Source organism: Tauraco erythrolophus, chromosome 2 (genome assembly GCF_009769465.1).
Source record: "Tauraco erythrolophus isolate bTauEry1 chromosome 2, bTauEry1.pri, whole genome shotgun sequence".
In the NCBI taxonomy this organism is placed as follows: domain Eukaryota; kingdom Metazoa; phylum Chordata; class Aves; order Musophagiformes; family Musophagidae; genus Tauraco; species Tauraco erythrolophus.
The window spans coordinates 110,812,526-110,838,679 of NC_141466.1; positions in this window are offsets into that span (position 1 = coordinate 110,812,526).

Sequence of the window (26,154 nt, forward strand, 5' to 3'; positions counted from 1 at the left end):
CTGCTCACTAGGCTTGATAACAGAAGGATAGAAATTCCAATTTTCTATTAAGAAGATCAGAGTAATTACTTGGGAGTTTGGTCAAAATATTGATTAGAACATTTAATCAGGATATCAATAAGAAACCACCCTTAATTTCCAAACAGTAGAAGTAAATACTATATATTTATACAGCATAGTTTTTCACTTCTTTTTTAAACAGGGTCAGAAATCATAGTTTCATAGATTCATCAAATCATAGAATTGCTTGGGCTGGAAAGAACCTCAAAGATCATCTTGTTCCAACCCCCCTGCCATGGGCTGGGACACCTTCCCCTAGACCAGCTTGCTCAAAGCCTCATCCAGCCTGGCCTTGAACACCTCCAGGGATGGGGCAACCAAAACTTCTCTGGGCAACCTGTTCCAGTTCCTCACCACCCTCAGACTGAAGAATTTCTTCCTTAGATCTAATCTAAATGTCCCCTCTTTCAGTTTAAAGCCATTGCCCCTTGTCCTATCGCTACATGCCCTTGTAAAAAGTCCCTCTCCAGCTTTCTTGTAGGCCCCCTTTCAGTACTGGAAAGCTGATAGAAGGTCTCCCTGGAGCCTTCTCTTCTCCAGGTTGAACAACCCCAACTCGCTCAGCCTGTCTTCATAGGAGAGCTTCTCCAGCCCTCTAATCATCTTCATGGTCCTCCTCTGGACCTGCTCCAACAGGTCCATGTACTTCTCAAGTTGGGGACCCTAGAGGTGAACACAGTACTCTGGGTGAAGTTTCATTGCAGGGTCATGTTGAGCTTCTCATCAACCTTCAAGTCCTATACAGTCTATAAATGCATAGCTGTATGGTGTAAATAGGTGTATATAATTGTATCGTGACTTACTAGTGAAATCCTCACACTTGACATTCACTTTATTTAGAAATTCCTTGACAGAATAGGCTCAATCACGAATAGTGTCTGATGCATATGTTAATGGGGTGTGTCTTTTAGATCCGACCTCAAAATCTACGACATCTTCTTAGGTTGGATTCTGGTTACCTTCTGTAACTGCTTATTTCAAAATTAAGGTTTACCTCATTCATTCTTTGTCTAATATTTTCTGACCCAGAAAAGTCAGTATTTCCATTCTACTGCTCTTACTATTAGTGGTATTGCTATTGTAGCAACACATGGGAGCCTGACGCAGGGGCTGACTCGCATTGTGCCAGGTGCTGTCCGCACACAGAACAAAAGCTGGTTCCCACTCCAGCTCTTTAAGCTTGTTAAGTGCTTTGGGCTGAAAAGCTTTGAGTGGATATAAAATATTACAGCTCATTTACAAAATTTGTTTAAAAAGATAATCAGGTTCTAAAGGGAGCTGATTTAACAAATGTGTGTAGTAATATATCAAATTTCACTGTGGTCCCCTGTGATTTCATAACGATATGTGCAACACTTAATTCTCACTTATACTAAAGCCAGTTTGCACTGCTTTTACAATGAAAAGCTTAAAGTAAACGCAAAAATGGACCCAGGGGATGCATTCTTTTCCTGCTGCTGTGGCCAACCATAGGGTTGAAAAGGGATGAATACTTGGAGCAATTAATTCTCCCCGGGTGTGGAAAAGGGCCCAAATACACCAAAGAATCTACCTCTTGCTGATCGTCCCTGCAAGTGTCACCACCCTCTCTCTTCTCCTCACCATCTTTTCCCAACTGCTGTGATGCTCTCTGACTGTCCTTCTGTGGCTATTTTAAAATTTCCATGCTGAAATCAGACATTTTCATCTGTCTGAATTGAACTATATAGAATTATCCAATTCTAAGGACATCTGGAAACTCCAGGAGATTTTTTTCTACAATGGTTTAATAGTTGTTCATGAAGTCATAGTCATCCGAAGACTTTCAGATGAGATTGTGTTCAGCTCGGTTGATAATACATAGAAGATAATAATGTAATAACGGATCAGACCAGCCGTCCATCTACTGCACTATTTCGTTTCCTGCAGAAGCTTATGGTTACATGGAAAAGATGCCACAGTGCTCCTCCAGTATATCCTGCTAGCTACCATCAGCCTGGGTTTTATGAGATTTTGAGCCTGAGGCTGTATGTTGGTGTTTTTCATTGTTCTCAGTGACTCAATAATTTGTCTAATGATTTTTGAGCTTATATAAAATTTTGGTAGCTACAGTATTCTACTGCAAAGAGAATGCATGCAGGGTGAACAAATCATAGTTTTTTAATACCTCTTTTAGAACCTGCTATCTGACCGGTGTTTTGGGTTCATTTAGTTTCAGTGTTACGACAGATGGTGAACTCCTGGCTGCTTCTCACTGTCTCACCGCCACTTTGGAGATCTCCTCCATACACCCCCTCCCCATCAAACACCCACTGCTGCAGCTCAGCCCTCTGCCTGACACTGCAGTCACTGAGACCAAAGCCATGCATGGAGACATGTCAACTCGTGTTAGGACTGCTCCGCTTAGGCAGCAATGAGATACATAAATGAGACTACCTCTGGTAATAAAGTTGTAACTTCTCATACATTTTAGATTGAGAAAAAAGTTTGAGTACTAAAGCTGTCAATTACATTAAGTTGAACAGGTAACTGGCTTAAAAAAAATAAATAAAAAAAAAAATCCCACCAGCTACCTAAGCATTAGATTATCAATGTTTTAAAGAGCAATTACAGCATCAGCAAGGATTTAAGAAGATTGCTTCTTAAGTTGAACCTCTATTGCTGTTCCAAAGCAGTGAAGCAGCCATGGGTAATGCCATGGCTCTCATAAGGAGGATCACAAGGCACAGGAGGAACCTGGCTGCATAACCACCCAAAACACTATCTGTTTGGGACTCCCTACTCCACCCCTAAGTTTAGAATAGCTTGAGCATTAGGTATTTTTAATTTGTTATAACTTGCAAGCAACTGACTTTGTTGGCAACTGCAAAGAGGCTGGGACTGTATCGCAGTCTAATAAAAGACCAAATAAAAGTTTTAAACTAGTTCACACATCTGCAGTCTGATGGGGGGCATTACATAATGCATGCTGATTCTGCCATGCTCCCCACTATCCCCTCGGTTGTTGCAGGGGGAAAAACTGTTACTATGATGTTCCCCAGGCATTTTTATGGCCTCCTCTGAACCACCACCATCTTCAGTCAAACCTCATGAGAATTTATTAGAGGGGTATAGGTAATTCTCTGAAGTGCCTATAATTCTCACTTCTCAAGGTTCTTTGAAAGTATTATAACCTACCCTCCAGTCCACAGATTCCTTCAAAGGGAGATAAAAATACACGTCTGGTATTTTTATATGTTGGATAAAAATAATCAAACTGGTCCGCTGGGTCCAACCAGTGTTTTAAAGCATTTGTTCCTCCAAGTGCTATGATTTCACCACAGAGTCCAAAAAAATAAAGTCCATAATTAATTTTCAACATTTGAAAATGAATGGAGACATTTAGGCCTAACCGTGTGCAGGAGAGTGAGGAGCTCTTACTAGCTCTGAATATCATTAGAAGATGAAGTAGATTCAGATAATAGTGTTGGGCATCCTTGCTTCTTATATGTATAGGTGTGCTGTGTCAAGTGAGATTTACAGTGGGACTGCACAGCATCTTATTAGGTGGTAAGGTGGGTCTTCAGACTTTGCCCAACTGAGGCAGATTTCCAATGGTGAAAGACTATGATAGGCAATAAAAAGGCACAATCTTTGCTTTAAATATAGAGATATGGCTCCATTATGCAGCCCTCAGGCTCACACCTCACCATGTTGCAGGTTCTTCCCAGACACCATGCTTCCAGCATGGCAAAAGAGCCTGAAAAGCTGTGCTATAAAACCATCCGAATGCCCTTCAATTACAGAGCTTAAAATATTTCAAGACACATTTTAAAGATGTGCAAGCTGCCTTCCTTTCTATATTCTTTCCATTCAAAGAAGTCATTACAGTAAAATGCTGAGAGGCCGGGGGGAAACAACGTCTGGCAGGGGCTGGTAGAAATTTACTTTGAACTCTGATGAAGAACATTTCCACTCTGTTTATTACTAAATCCACTGGCCATAGATGATCCAAGGCTCATAAACTCAGGTATGATGGAACTCCCTAGGGAACTATCAGAGAAAGAGAGAGGCTCTGCATGTGTGTACACGCGCGTGCGTGTGTGTGTGTATGTGTTATTTCTCTTTCATTCTGGCTGTGAGAAAAACATCTGATCGAATGACAAATATTGTTCTGTTCTTTCAGAAAAGTAATGGTACATGGCAGCTATTCTCAGAATGAAGAGAAAAATGCTCATTAAAATATCAACATCACCTCTTTTTTCTCCCATTTTTTCTGAGCTCTCTGGAAGTACCTCCTTTATACTTTAGAACATTTTTGTGGATTATGACAGACTTTTCAGCAAATTTATTTCAGAAAGGAAAATCTGTCTTACATCACCAAGTAAGCCCAATCTGCCAAAATCAGGAGGGAGAAGTACCGATGCTTTTCTTTTTTCTTTCTTTCTTTTTTTTCCTTCAGCTACTTTAATTCATTACCCCACATTATGAAGTCTGTATGTTATCTTCTCATGGCATTCCTAGGAGTTTCAATCTTAAATGAGAATGATTATCTTTAGTTCATCTTTATGTTAATTGGAGCTGAAACATCCAATAGAGCAGAACCGAAAGAAAAGTGGCTAAAGCAGCCATTAGATAGTAATCCAAAACCCTCATCTCGAAAACCCCTGCCCAGTTGCTGCTTCTCTGCACAACATCATTAGCACATTATTTTTTTTTAATTCTTCAGACATCAGTCCAAAAGAGACAAACATTCGAGTGGCACCTAGGTCTCCCTTCCCCACTGAGCAGCCCAGGGAGGAGGCTACAGGAGTGGCTCCCTCTCCCCACTGTAGCAGGAAGAGAAGCCCAGTGGCCCCAAGGCTGTGATAGATGCCAACTACAGCAACTTCAGACAAAAGTGGGAGCTGAGCCCAGGTCTCCTGCATTCTCAGGAAAACCGTAGCCCCTGGCTGTTATTTTAAAAGCAAAGCATGACTCTGCTTTGGCTCTGAAAGGACAGACAACGGCACTCCTTTCAGGCAAGGATGCAGCGAATTCCCCTTTGGCTTCAGAGAGAAGCAGAGTTAAGACAAAGTCCTTTCATCAGAGTTTCTTAGTGATACAAATAGGCTAGGAAATTCCCTGGTCAACAGGCAGGTTGTTTTGGAGTGCTGCTCTGGAGCAGCATGGAACCATCACCAAAGAATAAGGCATAGGCACAGCCTCCTAGAAGCTACTCACTAACATGGATTCGAAGCTGATGATAGCTTCTGGAACAGTTAGCTAGATCTACTTGGGTAAAAACATTTAAGAAAAAGGTTAATTTAAATAAGACTTAAATACATGTCCTTACTTAAAATCAAGCAAAGGACTGCTGAATCAAAACCCAAACTCTCTTGTCATCTGACTTGGTGGGACTGAAAAATAAAAGCGTCTGTCAAATTGCATCATTTGTAAGTCTCAGCTGCAGCACAGGGGAAAAAGCAGTAAACATTAACCAAAGTTTTACAAGCTTTTTTGTGAGCTTTGATTTAGGTTTATAAAAGCAGGGCTAATACCTGAAAAATAAAAGACTCACTCTCATCTTCCTTGTCAAAATTTTACAATCCCCTGTTTGTGCTTGCATGGTTTCGTGAAAATAGAAGTACCATTCAGAAAAGTGATTTACTCAAAGAGCTTTTTCCAGGGGTAAAGAAATAATGAATTAACACAAAACAAATAATTTTAGCACTTGCAGTACTCTCAACAGCAAAACAAGTTACAATAAACTAGGGAGGGTTTATTCACACGAGTGCTTTTACTTACATGTATGTTTCCCCATTATAAGTATGTTAGATCCTTTTCTTCGATGATTGTGGAATAAAATAGTGTTGGCTATGACTGAACACAGTATTTTATTATTTCTGTAATTATGTCATCTATTACCATCATCTTAGCATTCAGTTAGGATCAAGACGTGCTTGGCATGATTCAAACATAAACTAATGAACAAGTCTCTCATTTAAACAACATATGCTGTCCACATAGTGGTGAGATACAGGAGATGGGGCTGGAACTCAGCTGAGATGACAGAGAAGGAAAGAGTGACGGCTGAAGGAATAGCCAGATATAATAAATAGCTATTAAAATCAATAACAGCTTTTCCATCGGCTTAAGTAACTTTTGGACCAAATCCTAAATGTACCATTTGGAGGATTTATAGGTTTCTTTTAATAGACATGAACAAAAGTCTTTTTTATTGAATTATGCATTTGCTGCTGTGGCTTATGGAAACGGCATGCGTATCTACTAGTAGTGTGACGGACCTCCGTTCTGACAACACTTAGGCATTTGTTCAGCTTTACATGGTGAATAGGCTCAGTGTATAAAATTGAGCATGTGTACAGGGCTGAGGCTTTTCTTAATTGTATAATAATTTTATCTGGAGATGTACCAAATCCAGACCTACTTTTCTCTGACATTCATTTTTGGTTTTAATCTTGACTCTTTCTTTTTTGTTCCTTGAACCTGCGTTTCTGTGCACAGAGCACCACGGGGAGCTGTATTCTTGCAGAACAGCCTGATGGACTCTTGTAGAAAGACAGCATAGAGTGTGGGCCTCTTGTGCTCAGGACTGTATGGATGACGTGGTAGAACTGAAAAAAAAAAAAAAAAAAAAGAAAGCTGAGGCTGCTGAATGCTTTGAAAGAATGGCTATACTCAGGAGAAAGTCTTCTCAGCTTTGAATCTCAAGTAAACAGACACATCCCTTGAGAGGCTTAAACTTGGGAGAAAGATCGTATTTCAAAACCAGTATGCTTAGATTGTCCTACTGGGCAGGTTTAGGTCATTGTACACTCACATAAGATTTCCAATGTTACATCTCAGGCATCGAGTATACACGATGGACTGAAGAGACAGTTATGTACCTAAAATGTAGGTGTTAAAGCACCTTGAAGTACAGTTTCATGATACAGTCAAGTTCATCTGTCACTTCTGTCTCAAAGGGATGGTGGTTCCCCAGCATCACCTCCTGCTCCAAGCCAATGGGCTCCTGCTGTCTTATTGGGCCAACTGCTGAACTGATTAAACTCACTAAGGACTAGCAAAGTAACTGGAAAAGAAACAAAACCAACAAAACCAACAAAACAAACACACAAAACCAAAAAATGTAATATGAGCTGAACTGGCTTGGGGAAGAGGGCAGGCAAACCATGAGTCTCAAACACAGGATAGCAGCAGGGGCAGGAGGTGAGTGAGAGAGGACAGAACATCTGAGAGTGCTATTTCAATCTATAGCTGGAGGGATAACAGCACGTCGGGCTCAGCTGCTGGGAAGGAGAAGAAAGCCACTTTCCTCCAAATGAGATTCCAACAACAGTGATTTTTTTCAGCCATGCAGGTGGTTGTGAAATAACATGTTCACTGTTCCCCAGGAGCCCCTATATAATAACATTTTTCTATGGTGAAAAGGAGGCAAGATAACTAACTTAACTATAAAGAAATATATCGTGTATCACTCAGTCTTATTTAGGCAGCTCTGCAAAGGACTTAGTCCCATATTTAATCACATGTTTATAGCATTACTGATGCCAAGAAAGTGCTTGTGCTGCTGGCAACATGAAGATGGATAAATATGTGCTTAAAAATAAAGAATTGATTCAAGTGTTTTTAAGAATTCTAACCTTAAAATGGTGCTGATGATACACAGAATTATAGAATCATAGCATGGGTTGGATTGGAAGGAACCTTAAAGATCATCTAGTTCCAACCTCCCTACCACAGGCAGAGACACCTTTTACTAGACCAGCTTGCTCAAAGCCTCATCGCCTCAGGGATGGGGCAGCCACTTCTCTGGAGAATTTGTTCCAGTGCCTCACCACTCTCAGAGTGAAGAATTTCTTCCTCAGATCTAATCTAAATCTACCCTTTCAGTTTAAAGCCATTGCCCCTTGTCCGATCACTACACACCCTTGCAAAGAGTTCTTCAGCTTTCTTGTAGGCCTCCTTTAGGTACTGGAAGGCTGCTAGGAGGTCTCCTCAGAGACGTCTCTTCTGCAGACTGAACAACCCCTACTCTCAGCCTGTCTTCATAGAAGTGCTTCAGTCCTTGGATCATCTTTGTGGCCCTCCTCTGAACCTGCTCCAACAGCTCCAAGTCCTTCTTATGATGGGGGCTCCAGAGCTGAACGCAGTACTGTAGGTCGGGTCTCACGAGAGCATAGTAGAGGGGCAGAATCACTTCCCTCGACCTGCTGGCCACACTTCTTTTGATGCAGCCCAGGATATGGTTGGCTTTCTGGGTGGTAAACGAACATTGCTGGCTCGCGTTGAACTTCTTATCAACCAATACTCCCAAGTCCTTCTCCTCAGGGATGCTCTCAATCCATTTCGATTCTCTGTCCAGCTTGTATTTGTGCTTTGGATTGCCCCGACCCATGTGCAGGACCTTGCACTTGGCCTTGTTGAACTTCATGAGATTTGCCCTGGCTCACTTTTCAAGCCTGTCAAGGTCCGTCTGGATGGGATCCCTTCCCTCCAGCGTGTCAGCCACACCACACAGCTTGGTGTCCTCAGCAGACTTGCTGAGGGTGCACTCAATCCCACTGTCCATGTCTGTCATGGCTTAACCAGGACAATGCTACTAATAAACATGTTAAATAGATACATGGAGACCTTTGGAAAATATTGGATGTTGAGCTCTACACTTCTGTAGACATAAAAAAAAAATTGCTTACTTTGGAGACCTTGTTCTTTTCTTAAAAGAATTTGCTTTAAAAAGGAATCTATCCAATTCTATTCAAAATAGTCATAGAAAAATAATGCTTTTATATTACAATGTTTGTTCCTCAAACTCTGAGCACTTTGTTCTTAAAAACTGAAACCAGTGATTTTGCTGAAATGGTTCCTGAAACTGCTGAAGGAAAGGCTGAGTTCTGCTATCTTTACTACAATGCTTGAATCACCAGATCCTACTGCTGCTTTATTTCAGTTTGTCATTTTAGTGCCAGGAATATCTGCAAGCTTCATGAAGTAATGCTTCTTTGGTGTTAAGCTAAAAGATATACCCAGCAGATATTTCAATCTAACTCAAAATCAGAATATTCAGATATTTTAATTCACCCGTACTATGCTGTCCTTTGCTTTCACATGGCTTCATTTAAATTACTCATATCTTTACTTTTAAGGGCTGCCTTTGAAAAGAAAGAACTGTTCTGGATGAATTTACATTAATAGAAAGAAGTAGGAAACAGAATAGAAAAGAGTAATGTGCTTTGTGGGAGGGGGAAAAAAAAAAATAAAGAAAAAAGAAAAACAGGGAAACTGGTATGGAGTGTCCTTGTTAACCTCTTCCAGAAAACTGAAGACACTACTGTTTAGAAGAAGACTAGAAAAACTAGAAAAGAAATCACTAGTGAAATTCTTCTGAGGTTCAGAAACATGTAGTTATGTTCTTATTTTTTCAAATTCCAGTATCATGCTTTTCTAAAGTTCAGCCAGGGCTAAAAGTGGATGTGCCAAAATACTGTGAGAAAGATTCATTTCAAAAGTTGCTGGACCTAACAGAAGCTGGGCATGGAAATAAAATCATGATAAATCCTTATTTCTAGAGATTTATTGATGATTTCCTAGATCCTAGATGTTTTGATGATTTATGTAAGCTACAAATATTTGAGGGCTTACCCAGAATCAATGCCAAGATTTTCAAAATTTGTTTATCACTTGTCTTAACGGCCTGCTGAACCTGAAATGATGAAGTTATTCTTTTTTCTCTTAAAATGTGGAAGAGCTGATCAGGTCAATGGGAGAGCCAAGCAGAGATGGGATACTTGCTCAGATCTGCTCTTCAACCAGAGACCCAGCGAAATATTGCTTGTCTATAGGGACAACCCATGCACGACAAAACTAGAAATCTGGGCATAGGTAGGATACCTACATCCCCAGCTTCCATTGATTTTATTCTTCATGTGAGAACCTGCTGTAAAGTTGAGATCTAAAGCAGCAGTTGGATCTGTAACCTTCCTGCTCTCTTATCCTTTGTATATAGTCAGCAGTCACGGCATTGATTCTGCAAATACAGTAGCTGTTCTTTGGGTGATTTTCTCAAAGGGGTAGCACAGTACGGGAAAAAATCAAGTACGCTGTAAAAGTTATTATCAAAGCTACTTTACCTCTTTAAAATGTGGAAATCCTTATTCTTCTGGCATTACTATGGAACAATTTAAAGAATAAAATGTATTCAATATTTTGCATGGAGTGACTTCCATCAGACTTTGAGGGAAGTTAATAAATCAACAGAAACCACTTAACTGCAGCATTTTCATGGGTCCAGTGGAATTCTAAGCAAATAACAGGTTTGTAAGAATGAAAAGTCACTTATATTATACACACAATCTAACGTTCAAAGGACTGTAAAAGATGCTTAAGCGTTAATATTTTATGTAGCCTTCGCTCTCAGTAGTAATTGCAAGCCATTAAAAAGAATGTTAAACCATAGCTGTTAGCACTGGCACAGCCCCAAGTAAACACTGAACCCTCACGGAAGGGGGTTAATTGGTACAAGAAGAGGTAATTTATTAAGGAACACTGAAACCCTGTATACATCCAAAGATCAGACTGAGCTGCAAAAATCTTGTGTGAATATTACATTTGATAATCAGATTTTTTTTTCCTACACTGCACTTCAGAGTCTCAACCTATTCAGAAACCTGAAAAACCAACAAGGTTTTTCTACGTGGCTCCAATAAACCTTCATCTGGTGCCCTTCAGTCTGCTACTTCCACCCCCCTCCCCTCCCTGGAAAATCTGTTGCTCACTAAAACACAAGCTTACTGGCAAAAAAAAAAAGCCAACAGGACAATCAGACCAAGTGTGTGGGACTCCTGTTGCTTTCTTTTGCTAAGTTTGCGCCTTACTAGTCCTGCATAGGTCCAATTATGTTTTTCTGCATTGATAAGCTTGTATTTTAAAGCATCTTCTTAAAAGGACATCTTCTACAAGATCTCTTAAGGCTTGATAATGCAAATGAAAGTGGGTGGCAGCCAGCCCTTCTCACCCCACTGTCCCGAGAACCAATTGGTTTTTTTAATGGTCACTCAAAAAAACAGAGTTTAGTTGTTTAGATATCAGGAGTGGAGTTCTGCCTTCAAATCTCCACACGCCACTGTAAGCCTGGGACGCACTCTGCTTCCAATGAGCCCTAGGAGCAGCACACCGTTAAGAAAAGCTACCCAGAAAGTCTGCAGACCCAGGGGCCAGATCGAGTCTCCAGGCTGAAAGGAAGGGTGTCTCTCTCTCTTTCTCCCTGGCATAATCTTTTTCTTGGGCTGCCATGCAGATGTCCCCTGCATATCCGGTGTTTAAGTTTTACGTGAAAGGTGCACAGAGTACACGGCAGACATGCAGTTTGGAAAGGCCAAATTTTATCTTTTGGTATTCAGAAATTTCATACATAAAGTCGAATTCAAAGCCCATTGTGGTCACTGGGAATTCTCCCACTGTGCTTGGTAGGATTTGGATCAGGACCATGAACTTGAATATCTTGAAATCAGTGTTTAAAAGCCTAGACAAACTAAAAACAGACTTGTGAAACTCTCCCCCCATTCTCTGTTTTGCCTCCCACATAAAGGTAGCACAAAACCAGGAAATGAGGAATCTGATAGCTGTAAGGTTTTCTAGCAGTGATCGTCAAATCTTCCTCTTGATCTCTAGAGGAAGCAAGAAGAGTTACATCTGTTCAAACTGTTTTATTAATCTAAGTTAAAAGGGAAGCCTAATACTCTAAAGTGATTTGCAATTTTAACTGGTTTGATATAATTTATTTTGCATTAGTAAATGTTATTATTTGTGGAAAGGCCATTATTTCTCATACAGGAAATTATTTGCCTCTAAAATTAAATGCACTGATAGCTATATCTCATATTTTCATAGGTTTAATTTCAAGAATTTCATTTCTCTCAGTGTAGATCCCACACCTGTAGCTTGTTTTACTGTTACCATGTACCTTTCATACTGAATGATCTACACTAGTATAAAATTGGTGTCAATGAAAAAAAAAAATCACACTTCAGTGATTGTAAGAACTTGAAGTTTTCTGATTTTGAATTCTTACATAATAAGCTCAAGTCAAGCCTTAATCTTGAGAAAATGGATGAGAAAAAAACTTCTTGAATTTATACATAGTACTTTTTTCACTTCTGATTCCTGGTTCATAGGACTTAACAAGGATTTTGTGTGTAAAACTGAAACATCTTAAAATCATATTCAGATTGAAGTGCAATTTTGAATAACGGTTCTAATAATTTTTAGATTTCTTTTGCTAGTTCAGCTGTTCTCTTAAATTTATTTTCGAAGCTTTCTTGTTTATTCATCATTTTTATTGTTCAACTATAAGCTCTTGAGGCTTTCAAAGCAATGTTCAATTATTTGTCACCCAACTGGATTAAAAATATTATTCTAATTATTTATTTTCCATGAAAATGTCATCCAAGAATATATTACATAATTCCAGCCTTTATTTTTGCACTACTTCTGAATAATTCTGAATGAGTTGGAGTAAAAGCAAGCAGTTTATTTGAAAAAAGCTGTTATGCTGCACGGTAGTATCTTGGGTACCCATACACACACTGACTCGATAAGTCAGAAAAGTGCTAAGAATAGCTGTAATAACACCACATATGTTAAAAATTTCTTTCTTCCAAAGAAAAATCTGTTTAACCTGAATTCAAGAGCCTTAAGAGAAATTGTAGAACATTCAAAGTTTCTCTGAATTTTTTTCCAAAATACAAAAAAAAATCTTGAGTTTGGTGGTTTGGGGTTTTTTTTATTTGTTTGCTCATTTGCAGGTTTTTTTGAGGGAGTGGAGGCAGGTGTGCAATATAGTGCTTCTGTAATACAAGGCAGCACTAATAAGGATTATTCTGTCCTGTCTGGTCTCTTCTAGGTGTGTTTTCTGCTTCGATATCTCTCATAACATTCTATTGTGTGCAGTTCCGAGGATGTACTTGTAGTTTGCAAGGACTGGAGACCGAAGTACATTGTGGAAGATGTAATTCATCCAAGGAGGAGCTCAGCTACAAAATCTTGGCCTCTTTTGTGGCAATGCAGCTCAACAGGCAGGTATAGGTTAACAAATAAGTTACACAGAACGCTTCAATTCAGCACAACAAATTCTTAACATTCCCATTAAGTGAGAGCCAGTCTGAAAGGAATCTTCCTCTAAATATTATGACATTTCTGCAAAATAATCATTTATTATGGCAGATTCCAATTTTATACAAAACCATTCTGGACCTCAAAACTTCCCTAGGTGTCAAGAAGTTCACATTTAAGTTGCCTGTCTCTTCTTTCTGCACAGGTGTCTACTCTAGGTTGTGTGCATGTCAATGTATCCGAAAGCACACTTGAAATAGCGGTGAAGTAGTCAAGGTAGTCCTAAACATGTTGCTTTTCAGCAGTCCCATAGCTCATACAGCTGAGATTATGTAATCGTAATTACATAATTATGTAATTATGTACATATGATTACATTGCCATGAGATAGAAGCTACCATAAAATCTATGACTTCAATAGTCTGTAGAGAGTTCCCATATCTTGTAATAACTTTTGGGGCCCGCATACACCAAGGGGATATAGAGCAGGTATACGCAGCAAAGATTAGCGTACGTTATTTTTATAGCACTGCAGGATACTAAATACCTTGCAGATGAGTAGAAAGACAAGGTGCCAAAATATAACACAATGTACATAGAACATCTATGGAATGGAAAACAAGAAGCAACTTTACTGATACAAAGGTTTTTTACCATGATTTTGAACTTCTGTTGAAACAGTTTTTCAGAGCTGCAGTTTGATTTATGTCCATTTCTGATATGTTTGCAAAATGTGATGAACTTAAGGACCTCCCATGACAGCTCACTTTTGCCTCGTACACCTGTTGCTAGTAGACATATGTACATACATATATTTATTAGTGTGGTAGTACTACCCTTAGGACTAGAAATTGAACCTCACATGAACCGTCAACACAGAATTACATACTTTTTTATTACAACAAATATTTTGAGGATAAAAGGCATTCATTATACTACTGCAGAAAATTTCCTAATGATATTACGAGTTATTGCTTTAACAGCCCACAAAAATACGTTTTAATCGGAACTATTCTTCACTACATTCCTTAGTTTTGTTTATATTTCAGCTCTTTTGTAGGCTGAAGTGAAGCAATATTTTAGCTAAGAACATTATAGCATGATATACAATGTTATCAGGACCAGTATATACCTTTCAAAGCAGATATAATGCTCCATTTGCATTCACCATATGAGTTCACTTTCGAAAATAAATCTTTAGATAACCCACAAAACAGGGAGGCAAAACCAGGGAGAAGCCAGAGGCAGTGGAGTTACTGGATAAAAAGGGGGCTCTGGGGAAACTCCTTCTAATGTTACTTACACATGCGTATATCATGCACTTCTGCTGAAACATAAGGATTTATCTTTTTTATATGCACATATGCCATAAACCATATGAATGAAAGTATCGTATTATTTCCTGCAGAAGAAAGAAATAAAAATATTTCTAAATTTCAAAGTCAGATGTTCAAAAGGTAAGAGATGCTCCTAACAACTTAGCTTGCTCTGTTTTTGTTCTCTTCATCTCTCCCTCCTGAAACTCCTTATATACATCTGGGTCTTTAATTACATGATCACGTGCTATCCTATACAAGATCTTTTTTTTCAATTCATGTATATTCAAGGGAATAATGAAGGCGAAATGCTAGTGAACAACCCTTTGTGTTGCCTATTTTACATAAATGCAGACTTTTCAAAAAATTAATCAAAATCAAATTCTGCTCAAAACTGATCAAAAAAAAAAGGGTCTGCACTGACTTAAAAACTTTAATTCAATATGTTCACTCAGCTATACAACATGAATGCACAACGAGAGACTGAAAGACAGAAAAGATTTATTGCCAGTCATTTGGGATGATACGTATAATTCTCTCATGTGTTCACTACCTATAATACAGTCATCCCAAAATGATACAACTAAAACCCACGTTTCAGATCGTATCATCATATGCCTAGACTGTGTATGATGCACCCAGTGATTTAAAGAGAAAACAATTTAAGGACTCCATTATACAAAATGTGTTCAGATTTTACAAATTTCAGAACCTTTTCTTATGTATGTTCTTTGCTTAAGAGACCAGGTGCTTTAGCTACTGGCTCCAGCTGACTGAGACTCAGCAAAAGCTATTAAAACTTCATATAGCGGTTTCAAATCACTTTCCTATGCATGAAAGTATCATGATCTTAAGACTTTCTCACTCCAGACTCTTGTGAACTAGGAGCAGGTCAGGTGGGAAACCTGGGAAAGATTGTTTTCCAAATCTTCCATTTTCAGTCTGACAAGTAGTGAGATAAGTATCTGAAACACATCGTTTATCTAAAATGAAATATTGTCCATTTTGGCCGTAATACTGTGATGAGAAATTCCAGATTCAAAAAAGATGGGAAGCAGTGATATATAGGATGCTTCAGATTCCATAACAAATTTGTTCAAAAAAGGGTAAGAGTAAAAGATATTAGGTATAATTTAAGTAGGTACTAATTAGTAGGCATCTGTTAATAGAGAAAAGTGAATGTGATTTTTTTTCCCATAACTGTCACAGATTGAAGTGGTAGACTCACTGTTATGGCTCTGGACAGGAGTTCAAGGTCTCAGTTTTTGCTCTCATCAACATTTCAGGTTTTTTCATGCTACCGTGCAGCGCAAAATGTCTGAGAAGTAAATCTTGTTTCTGCTTGGATCAATGGGAATTCTTCAGCTGGCACAGAAATTCCCCTTTAATCATTTTCTGCCATCTCTAAAATGAGCATTCGAGGAAAATGTATTCGAAGCACTTGTGATGTCTTATAAGTAACAAAGGTTCTGCTGGGATGGTATTTTACTGTATTTGCAGTTTGGGGTGAAAGGAAAGAATTTTTAGTCACAAAGTAATCATGGTTGCCCCATCTCTTTATGATCCCACTTGTTGAGCTAGTACACATGGCCAGAATGCCTCAAATGAATTTTCCAAAATTACAGATTATTTTAAGTATATGAAAAATTAAAAGTACAACTTTTGCAAGACATCATAATTTTCACCCAGTAAAAAAATTTAAAGGGCATTCTCAGATTAGCAGAAATGTAATTTTTCTTCTATTCTTTTCCTGTATTCACTTAGATCTAGATATAGATCTCTACCTCCTGATCTATATATCCATTATATTGCTTGATAGTCACACCAAGGGTAAGGACACAAACTCTAAAAGAAAAGACAATACTGCTTCCTAAAAAGCTTTAACTGGGCTAATGTTGTCAGAAGTGGTGAATAGGCGGAAGGCTATGCTCTGGGACTACCTGGATTAGAATGTAGCTCATGTTCTAAGAAAAAAAAATGCTCTGGGTTTGCATAAACCCACTTTTTCTTTAACTTGCTGAAATCTCACCTTCTTGTTTAGGCAGTCTTTGATACCCATCATGAAGTCTTCTGGGAAGATCTGAAGCCTATTTGGTTTTAAATAGCATTTAAATGACAGAGTCTGCACTAGGCAGTAAAACGTATTTGCTTGAGTATCTTTAGGGTGTGTTTCAGCCCAGTGACAAGACTGGTCTGGAAAGATTTTGCAAGAACAGAGGTCCTGAAGGTGCAGTATTATCTTAGTCAGACGTAACCTAGTCTGTTAGATGTAAATGCATCAACACTGCAGGGTTTGTATACCTTCATTGAAAAGATGCATGCCTATCCTTCCCCTGTTGGACACTGAATCTTTAGACAGCAAACACACTGTGCTCATTGTAGAAACATTTTCTTACAGCTACTTTTTCTAGCTTCTATGAGAAATTGTTGGACAGTCAGGATCAGGATGGGATTGATATTATGGAAATTTTCCTGTTTCAAGAACTGAGGTGCTGTGCTCTTTATTTTTGGTGACATTTTCTCAACTGAACCAGAAAAAATAAAATATTTGATTCTTCCTTCTTCACCAGATGTGCAAAAAAGACCCAGAATTTCTGGATATAAAGATATCATATGAACTCCGGATCAGTGAAGCATGCCTGTGTATGAACTCAGAATTCCCAGCAGGCTTCAGGAAGAGTTATTTTTCTTTCAGGGATACCATTTGTTTTCCATTATAGCCACCTTCTGTTCACATTTTTCTGAGATGAGACCTTGTATCTAATTGTATTCATCCACAGCTCAGCCTATGACTGACTTTCCTGGCACCACATGTCTGTGTTTGTCCTAAATCCAAGATACTCCAGGAACTGTGTGACTATTGATGATAATTTCTTCCTCCCCCATCAAAAAAAAAAGACCTATCTGGGAAGAGATAATCAAATTCCCTCCTACCTGAAAACCAGTAGTAACGTTATCATGATCGTGCAGAAAGATCATGGCCGCTTGTAGAGCGAAATGTCTTCAAAATTAAGTGGGACATCTCTCCATTGCCTGTGCAACCCTTCTTCATACAATGAATTGTTTCATGTGTCTAAATTTACCTTTTCCGAGGGAAAACTACAGACAGGAAAGGATGTTTAGTCCTTTCAGCTTTCTTCATTGCTGGCTCTCTTTTCCCATTTTGCAATGGAATTTTATTTGTGTCTCTTGAATTCTCGCGTATTTTCTGTTGACTTTTAAACTTCTGTCTGAAAATCCTTTTCTACCTTATCTTTTCTATTTTGTTCCTAGTAGACAATCCTTTAATCTGAGCATAAATTATGTACCTGACTTCTGCTTTTGAGACTTTCAGATCATCAAAAAGTTTTCCCTAATAGTTTCTTACTAGACTTCTCCTTTTTCCTTTACATCGGTATAGTTTGCAAGTGTCTTCTTAGAACAGCCACTTGAAGTAATTGCCATCTCTCCTTCAGCTTCCGTATCGCTTTCTTTGTCATTCTTTTCTTGCTCGGTCACCATTCTTAGAATATGAAACTCGAACATGTAATAACCACTTTCATTCAAACCACATTTCTCTTCTAAGCACTCAGTCTATCCTTCCGTACCGGTCAGTATTGTATGTAAAATAGCTACTGCTATAGTAGCTTTTGAGACAAAACGTCTTCAGTGCATTCGTCCAAAAGGTTTCAGCTTCCACTTCACCTAGTAGCTTTCAGTAGGGTTATGATATTTCTCTTGTTCTTCTTGAATCTGTTTACACTTACAGGCATACAGAAAATCAATGTCTTACATTTTCCCAAAAAACAGACTTGCTTTGTCCAATTCAGTCCTCACAGTCACAGGCAACTGCTCAAAAGATGCACGTCTTACAGCAGTCCACAAAACATTCTGCACGCATCACAGTATACCACAGGTATGTGTGCTAGAACAAATACTTCTAGTAAAAGAAAGGAAGGCTCAACTGTGTTTTGTAGAAAGTGAGGGGGAGAGTTAAAAGGCATCATGAGTTACCTCTGCAATAGCAGCTCCTGGATAATCATAGCAAATGTAACATCCTTGAACTAAAACACACAAAAAAATCCTTTTTTTCCTCCATCCTTCCAAAACAAGCTAATCCCTTCTGCAGATACAGTTTTCCTGTGATTTATCTCCGAGCTTTGGTTATGTGACAAAACACTTTCTCCTTTCTATTTCCCTGCTCATGTGCTTTTTGTGTTTTTTTTTTTTTTTAAATGATGTCTAGATATGTTATTTCCCTTGTAAGATCACACCACAGTTATCTAATCTGTAACATTTCTGAAATATTGAAAAGAGAATGATTTGAAGATAAATATCCACTGGGAAGGTATAGAGAGAGTTCAAGCAAGAGCAACACTAGTTCCTGACAAACTCTGTGTCTAGAAATAGGATGAGCATCTGAAATGAATGGCTGTTTCTTTCCTGTGTTATCTTTCCACGTGGAGGTTGAATTAAGGAATTTATACTTGAAAAGCTTGAAAGTTCCCATTTTGAACAAAATGCCCAAACTATATCTGATCAAAGCAGTATGTGGGCCATTTTCCTAGGAACACAAAGAGATAAATACAAATTGGAGGTCCGACTCCAGATAGCTCCATCTGCAAGACCTGCAGATAGTGCTGAGGAGATAGAGCCAAGACTGATACAAGCCCTGCTCGATTTGAAAGGGATAGTTTTTCTCCTGGTGGACTTCAAAAATTGCTCTGGCTTACCCTGTGATGTATACACCTTTTTTGATAGCTGTCACAAGCTAGGAGATGTTGTAATTTTTTTAGATTACTGTATAGCTTCAGCTTTCCATAGAGTTTTCCATTGTATCAGCAAGAGAGCAAGGACATTACTTGCCTGAGAGGCAAATCTGAAGGCTCAGAGACCATCCATCTTCCTGAGGAAATCAGCTCCATATTTCTTCTCATGGGACAGAGCCCTCAAACTCTACAGTGTTTGGCTGAGCAGAACCACACCTGAAATACCAACCTTTGGTGTCTGTACGTGTGTGTCAGATGACAACTCAATGTGTTTGCCTACTTCTGTAGTGAGAAAGCACTTCCAGAAGTTTGGAGTTCCTCTCCTAAGAACGAAGGATCTTGTGTCCATAAAATATAAATATCCTGACATTCATTTTAACTTATCTGTGCACCTTGATAGCTTAAAAAAGAAATATTTTTCTTCCCAAAGAGTTTCCAGAATAATTCATCAGTGTTTGCTCTGAGTTCAGATTTTGCAGTAATATGCGCTACATAAATATGTAGACAGCTTAGTTTCATTACATAGATATCACTACCCATGTGTTATTAAAAAATAGATTGAAGGAGAGGCTGTATTCTTTGAAATGCCCTGTAGCTTCATCTGTCAGTTCCTGAAGAAAGGTAAATTTACCTTCCATTGATCGTTTCCTACTGACTTAGTAAAAATATTGAAAAAACGGATAAGGCGTTATTAGAAGCATTTACCAAATTTGACCCTGGTTTTCAAAATCAATGGAAACTTGCCATACTTTAAAAGGTAAGCAAAAAGCAGAAGAAAAAGAAAAGAAAAAAATAAAGATGCTAAAAATAAATTGGTAGAAGAGAAAAGTTCCTGTAATTTTAGGTTTAAAATATGAGCCTGAGTAATCAAGGAAAGTATTTTTACTGCCCTGTCAATATTTTTCCTGGAAGCTCTAGTAAATAGACTTTCTTTAGATCTGTAGTGTGCGTGCCTAATGGTCTTAGGTGTCTCTTACCACAGAAAACTTTATCCTTAAGAAATACAGTAAACAGGAACTCTGTGGTTACGTAGTTCCTGAAAGAAAAAAAAAAAAGAAACATGTTCACTGCCATGACACACAGATAATTTATACTGATTTAAGAAGAAGCTGTTCTGTTCTATTTTGAGTCTTTCATGTCAGCCTTTGTTTCCACTGCATTAAATAAATCTATTTTTAAAACCTATCAGTGAACTGGATCATGTTTTCTCAGTCATTTGAATTACCATCTCCACAACTCCAGGAGCCCCGCAGAAGTGCTGGAAAGCAGAACGGAGCTCTTTTTTTTTTTTTTTTTTTTTTCCTTTCTAAAGTTCTATTTATTTACTTTGATGGAGAAAAAGATCAGCCATCTTCTCTTCTGAATCAGCAGCTAGTAGAAGCTACTGAACTAAGCTAGGAAAATTATCTCAAGATCACTTAGGCACATAATTCTCCCAGGTTCAGTGTCACCTCAGTCACTTCTTTTTCACCCCACTCTTTACTTCAAAAGCTGCTGCTTGTGAAAATGAAGTAACACAACATCTTGTTGGCTCCGCACATCTCCCTGTCAGCTGCGACTCCTGCTCATAACCTGGTTCCTTGAGTAACACTGATCCTACATCCACAATGAAGTCCATCTTTCCCGTCCCCCAGATGGATGCACAGTTCAATCATCTAACACAGGGAAAGGCTGGCATTACAAATGGTATGTTAGCAGAGGAATAAACATTAGTATTCAGTGTTACTCTGTTGGTATGCAGATCAGGCACTCTGTCATCATGCCTCATTAGTATGAGCTCAGTCCATTCTTGACCACAGCACTGATCAGAATTAATAGTTAGGAACTGAATATCTTCTTCACTTAACTCCTGTTGAAAGCAACTTTAATGTTAGGTACCACCATAAAAGATGTCGCCTACAACACTGCACAGAGATACAGGTACATTATGGTTATATTATCTGAAAACCAAACAAGACCAAGAGAATAATCAAAAGAACAACCTTATGTTTAGATTCTAAATAGTTTATTTTCCTTAATGATAAATTCCTTTCAGGTTAAACTCAACAGTTAAAAATAAAATTATTTCACTCCACTTATTTAATGGTCAATTACTATGCTATCCTCCCTTTCTGTGCAAGGTCAGTCCTAGTGAATAGGAAGTATACTGAATGCACTGTACACTTGGCCTCAGCCCTTCCAGGTCGCAGTCCAGTGAGGAAGCTGAAATTTGGACAGATACTCCATTTTCTGTTATCCAGTCGTGGTGTCTTCTGTGTTTGTGGGATGGATAGGGTAGATTTGTGGGAGCTGTAAGATACTAAAAAGTCAGTGTGAGGCATCAGCGTGCCCTGCTGCTCACCTCATCCATCTGCCAGAGTTTCATCTCCAGGGAAGAGAGGTGGCCACCATGTATTCAAATACTCATAAACTCATGCTCTTGATGCCTCTGCATTTACAGTAACGTCAATGCCGGCAGAGACTGGGGCATGTCATTTAGGCTTATGTCATTGAAGTCTTTTTTTTAGAGGACAACATTTATCTGTCTGAGAAGTTGAAAAAAAAACACCTTACACTTTGTGTCAAAAGCACTGCAAATGCTGGACTTGCACTGCAGCAGCCTTGTGCCATGAGTACTATTGGCAATGCGAAGCAAGAAATGGCTGAGAAGACCCAAAGTCAAACCAACTCTGTCATCACAATGAAAATAGAACAATAACAGGATGGAGTTTGCAGGTGTCCTGTCTTTTGGTCTGTTCTTTTATTCCAATGATCTTTGTACTCTTATCTTTCCCAAGAGCCCTCTATTATTTTAGTTAATTTTCTGCTTTGGCTCAAATAGTCCATTTTTGTCACTGTAATTTCTCTCTGTATCTCTCTTTTAGGTGTAGCACACAGCAGCAACTGAAGGTGTTGAAGGATGTCTATTGTTCTATTGGACTAATGTCTATTGCTTTGTACTCTCTTCCTAGTTGACTTCATTTTTGCCAAGGATTACTCCTCACACTTTTCTCAGTCTATTTGCATGGACGCTGCAAGAAACGAACAATCCTTCCAGCCTGTGTTGTGAGCAGTCTTGCCTCTGAAAAAAAAAATATTTTTCAGACAAGACATAATTTCAAATTAATTTTTTTCACTAAAAGTTACCTGGTTGCCAAAATTAGAGTTGAAACAAGGAGAGGAGTCAGGTTTAATTAATTTCCTGACATGAAAAAGTTGAGGGGAAAAAAAACCTTTTAATAAGTTTTCAAAATGTCCTATTGCTCTCAAAATAAAAATTTCTATTGGTCTTTGAAACAGCTTAATTCAAACACCAAGATGGGAGCAGGGGGAGAGAGGGAAGAGAATGAAGGAAAGCACACAAGCCTTGACAAAGAAGAATATTCAGAATATTCAGAAGAGTATTCAAAATTTCAAATATTTAGCCAGATTTTTGATGAGTAGCAGATATGCAATCTAAAAAACTCTTCTCAAAACAAAAGCATCTTCTACCACTTCTAATTCAGTGTGATACTAGATTACTGAAGTGAACCACATGATTGATTTCAGTGACATAAGATAAATGATATCCTGCTTAATAAAGTTTTCTCTAGAAAAAATTCTTTACTCATTTGTTAGCCTGTCCAATGAAGTACAAGCAGAATTTTTGTGGTACTTGTTCCTCAGAGGGTGTCTTACAACATGCCTTTTTTTTCTGGACTTCCTAGGGGTCCTGAAGACTGAGAGTTCAGATCCCTTCAAAGAGAAGAAAAAAATGAATCTACAACTGCAGCATCTTCAAGGGATAGTGTACCACTAATTAACCAGCCTACTATTTTCAGTGTAATTTTCTCTAAATAATTAGAGAAAACTAATTAGTTTTCAAAACTAATTTGAACTGAAACTTTCAGTTCAAATGTATGTAATTCTCATTCTGGACCGACAAGAACCCTGGGTCTGTGAATAGTCAGTTTTGTTATGAATAAACAAATTTTAGAGCAGTTATGAATGAACAATAAAGTTGATTTCTCATAAACTATTTCTGGTGCAGTTAATGTTGTCTATTATATCACCATAGTATCCTTCACATGACTAACTGAAATCTATTGAACTCCATAGAGAATTGAAGCACAATGCTTTAAGTCTAGAAAAACACCTTTGAGGTCAGTAGTGGCTCTTGTTTAACTGGAGTTAGAATCAGTGGCAAGATCAGCTTTAGCACTTGAAGATCACAGTTTTGGGGACACCTTTTTGGGAGAGACAGGAGGTCTGTTCAGATCTATCTAGAAACTGCACCTTGTTCTGATGAAGATGTCAGGAGGGATGTCACAACATCTTTTTCCATCTTTCCTTTAAAAGTTTTACAGGTGATGAAGAGAGTTTACGGAAGCCAAGCTGAGGTGGAGAGCTGAGAAGATGGAAATACTCCTCTAAAGTTCAAAATATGACAGGAACGCTCAGATGCTGGAGCCGTTCTGGTCTTCATTTTTCCCCATATGTCAGCTGGGATAGGACCCCTCCAGCCAATGTACTGCCTCTGGTGACCCTGGTCTGCCTTTCTGAGGGCTCTTGCTTGCAGTACGGACGGGTGCAGGAATGCCTTCCCTGGGCACCGCAGATCACACACAGCAATCATTCCCATGCTGAAACGTTCACTACTGCTGCGCCTCCACAGATCTCTCTCCTACCTCTTCATGAATTTAGCCCTGAGAACCGGCACAGTCCCCTCGGCCATAGCCATGTATTTACAGCATGTAACAGCAATGCTCTGATCCACCCACCAGCACGAGATCAGTTCATACGAACAGGGTTGTGCAATAAACAAAACGTTAATGGTATCCGAAAAGCTTTTCTCTGCTCAGCTTTCAGCTTTGTACTGTTTATTTTTGTTCAACAACAAAAACAGATGTTTTCTGGTGTTTTTGCTTCTCCAGATGTACCATTTTAAATGTTGTCAGCTGTTCAAAGACACTGCTGATTTTTGGAAAGCAGAAAGAGCTGTGGGAAGTTAGCTATCTGGCACTGGAAATCGAATTTTCAAGGTGCACAGTCCATTTTTTTTTTTCAATGGACATACCATGATTAAGGATTCACTTAGGAGTTCTTCGAAGGGTCCCAATGTGGCTTAAGCCCGCAGTGCAAACTGCATACATCTCAGCGAATTGCACCTTGGCGTGAGCAGAACGTGTATTAACGTACAGACCACAGCTGCCAAGACACACAAATTCTCTGTGTGATCGCTTGGATTTCTGGTCTCTCTCTTCTTGGGGAGGAAATGTCATGATCACATGGAGACTTAGCATGAGAGGCCACTGTAAAAAACAAATAAAATGGAACCATATTTTCTGACTGGAAACAGAAACACAGTTTACCATTAGATTTTTATTGCAATAATGTTACTTCAAAGTATAAGTAATGCTACATTTTTTTCAGACAAAGAAATAAGCAAAGGGGTTTTTTCTGGTTTGTTTTGGTTCAATAAAAGCGAAGGCCAAAAGGGTCTGACTGAATTCTGCATTTAGATTTGGAGAGCAGTTTCCTCAAATGTGCATATTTTGTTATGATTCCATATTTAGCTCAATGCTCATATCCCACTAATGTGTTGGACTATGTATATGCGCAAGGTGAAGGATATTTATCATAATTTGTAGCTGGTGTGAATCCAACACATCTCAAAAATATATATTTGGCTTTCAGACTTACAACATGGGAGACACTTTCATAAGCCAGAAGATGATCGTCCTGATAACTTGAAAAAACAAAGACTGTAGTTACTTCCATATTCTTGCCTGAGGATCTGAAATCAATAGTGGCTTTTTTTAAATTCAATTTACATTTATGTGTATTTAGACACTTCCACTGAAACTTACCAGTTTCACGTCTTGTAAGGCACTGCTCTAGAGGGGAACCTGATGAAGGCTTAACCCTAAAATTCAGATCAATTAAATTCATAGCTACATTGAACTGTAGATTGAAATCTTTCCTAATACTAAAGCGAATAAGATAATTTCTATCTTGCACTGTGGGAATTTCTATTACATTTTCTGTAGCATCATGCTCTGTAAAACCCATGTAAATCAATATAAGTTCACAGTTTCAGATGAATGTTTTCTTGGCTTCTATGTTAACTGTATCAATCACATCACTAATTTCATTACTGAAACTAGTCGACTACATTTGGCCATACCATTTTGAGGAAAGACAGCTACAACTTGCAGGCTCAGTTCCCTGATAGACACCCTAGCAGGCTTCCTAGTTCGGGAATTAGGAACACACAGCAAGTGTAGCTCCAAAATATTGCAAAATTACCTGACTTCGAAGCAGTTCACAGGGCAGATTGATGTAAACCTGGACTTCCATTCATTCATCAGAAATGTCGAAAAGTTTAGGTCTTGTTCTGAACAGGAATAAAACAATCCAGCTGAAACGCCAAAGAAATATAAAGTGAAAAATACAGAATCATTAATTCAGAGATTGACCTAGGACTTCTTTTTAACTCTTTTTGTGTTAAAAGAGAGCCACTGATGACTTGATCCATTGATGAACTTGATTGAAAGGGAGCAAATGTAAAACTAAATAAGGAAATATTTCCTTTATATTGTGAGTGTTTCCTCCTAGAAAACTCAACATCACAAATCATCATGGTGGCCAGAAGTTCCTAGGATTATGAAAGGATATTTGCTTGGGTAATATAATCACTCAGAGTTACAAGTAGAGGTTAAGAAACTGATGGAAGAGAAACTTGCTTCCAGAAATAAATCAGTTTCAGAGTGGTGGAAGAGACATTCCTCCTGAGTATATGAACCTAAATCTGCCTTGCATGCTTAACTGTATACTCCTAATTAGTCTGTGGCATTGACCACTGTCAAACAGTCTTATCAAACTGTAAACTGTTGGTTTGATTCAAATTTTATAATTGTATTCTGAGATTGTTTATAAAGAAATGTTCAGGACACAGTTACACTGTTCTTGATCTATATCTCTGGTTACAGTGAACAAAG